The following is a 2545-nucleotide window of genomic DNA, read 5'->3' on the forward strand; positions in this document are numbered from 1 at the left end:
TCAAAGCAATATTTTATATTTTAGCAAGCTAAGAGAAGTGCAAAACTTTAACTTAGCAGATGTCTGCTGTATATACAGTACAGCAGAGCAGAGATAGTCTAGGAGGTTCCTGGGCTGTGTGGAAGATAACTTCCTGACAGAGCTGGTGAGTGAGCCAACCAGGGGCGGTGCCTCACTAGACCTGCTGTTTGTGAACAGAGAAGGACTGGTGGGTGATGTGATAATTGGAGACCATTTTGGGCACATTGATCATGAAATGATAAAGTTTTGAATTCTCAGATAAGGAACAGGGTCAGCAGAACTGCCACCTTGGACTTCTGGAGGGCAGACCTTGGCCTCTTCAGGACCCTGGTTGACGCAGTCAGGGCAGTAGTCCTGAAGGGCAAAAGAGTCCAGGAAGGCTGGACATTCTTCAAGAAGGAAATCCTAAAGGTGTAGGAGCAGGCTGTCCCCATGTGCCAAAAGATGAGCTGGCAGGGAAGAAGACCAGCCTGTCTGGAACTCAGGAAAAAAAAGGAGAGTTTATGACCTTTGGAAGAAGGGGTAGGCAACTCCGGAGGACTACAAGGACGTCATGAGGTTATGCAGAGAGAAAATTAAACAGGTCAACGCCCAGCTAGAACTTAATTTGGCCACTGCTGTAAAAGACAATTGAAATGCTTCTTTAAATACATCAGCAAGAAAAGGAAGGCTAAGGGGAATCTCTATCCTTTATTGGATGTGGAGGGAAGCATAGGGGCAAAGGATGAGTAAATGACTGAAGCATTTAATACGTTCTTTGCATCTATCTTTAAGTGTAAGATCAGTTGTTCTCTGGGTATCCAGCCCCCTGAGCTGGAATACAGGGATAGGAAGCAGAATGAAGTTCCTGTAATCCAAGGAGAAATGATCAGTGACCTTCTACACCACTTACACATGCACAAGTCTATGGGGATAGATGGAATTTACCCAAGGGTACTGAGGGAGCTGATGAAAGCTCTCACCAAGCCACTTTCCATCATTCACTAGCAGTCCCGGCTAACCGGGGAGGTCCCACTTGGCAGGAGGTTGGCAAATGTGACACCCATCTACAAGAAGGGCTGGAAGGAGGATCCAGGGAACTACAGGCTTGACAGCCTGATCTTGGTACTGGGGAAGGTCATGGATCAGGTCATCCTGAGTATCGTCACCTGTCATATACAGGAAAACTGGGGGATCAAGCCCAGCCAGCGTGGGTTTGTGAAAGGTAGGTCTTGCTTGACCAACCTGATCTCCTTCTACAAGAAGGTGATCCAATTAGTGGATGAGGGAAAAACTGTAGATTTTGTCTACCTGGGCTTTAGTAAAGCATTTCGCACCATTTCCCCAGTATTCTCTTGGAGAAGCTGGCAGCCCAGGGCTTGGAAGGGCTGGGTAAAAACCTGTCTGGGTGGCTGGGCCCAGAGAGTGGTGGTGAACAGTTAAATCCAGCTGGTGTCTGGTCACCACTGGTGTCCCCAGAGCTCAGTACTGGGGCCAGTCCCATTTAATATCTTTATTGATGATTTTGACGAGGGGACCGAGTGCACCTTCCATCAGTTTGCAGAGGACACTGAGTTGGGTGGGAGTGTTGATCTGCTGGAGGGCAGGAAGGCTCTGCAGAGGGATCTAGACAGGCCAGATTGATGGGCTGAGGCCAACTGTTCAACAAGGCAAGTGCTGGGTCCGGCACTTGGGTCACAACAACCCTGTGCAGTGCTACAGGCTGAGGGAAGAGTGGCTGAAAAGTGGCCCAGCAGAAAAGCACCTTGGGGTGCTGGTTGACGACCACTTGAACATGAGTCAGCAGTGGTGCCATGGTCTAGTTGACAGGGTGGTGTGGGATCATGGGTGGGACTTAATGATCTCAGAGGTCTTTTCTAACTTGGTTCATTCTGTGATTCTGTGTGCCCAGGTGGCCAAGAAAGCCAACGGCATCCTGGCTTGTATCAGAAATAGTGTGGCCAGCAGGACCAGAGCAGTGATTGTCCCGTACTTGTCATTTGTGAGGCCACACCTCGAATTCTATGTCCAGTTCTGGGCCCTTCACTTCAAGAAAGAGAAGGTGCTGAGCATGTCCAGAGTAGGGCAATGGACTTCTGAAGGGTCTGGAGCACAAGTCTTATGAGGAGCAGCTGAGGGATCTGGGGCTGTTTATCCTGGAGAAAAGGCGGCCCAGGCGTACCTTATTACATTCTACAACTACCTGTAGCAAAGTGGGCATTGGCCTCTTCTCCCAAGTAACAAGAGATAGGACAAGAGGAAACGATCCCTACTTGTACCAGTGGAGGTTTCGATTGGATGCTAGGAAAAATTTCAACACAGAAAGGGTTGTCAAGCATTGGAACAGACTGCCCTGGGAAGTAACAGAATCACCGTGCCTGGAGGTATTTAAAAGATGTGTGTATGTGGCACTTAGGGACATAGTTTAGTGGTGGACTTGGCAGTGCTCGTTTAGCAGTTGAACTATCAAACTTTAGAATGTAGTTTTTCCTCTACTTAAGATTCACCTGGATTATATGAAACTTTTAATATGAAAAAAATACGG

This window comes from Pipra filicauda, unplaced genomic scaffold (genome assembly GCF_003945595.2).
Source record: "Pipra filicauda isolate LSUMZ 115617 unplaced genomic scaffold, ASM394559v2 scaffold124_size2119055_pilon, whole genome shotgun sequence".
In the NCBI taxonomy this organism is placed as follows: Eukaryota; Metazoa; Chordata; class Aves; order Passeriformes; family Pipridae; genus Pipra; species Pipra filicauda.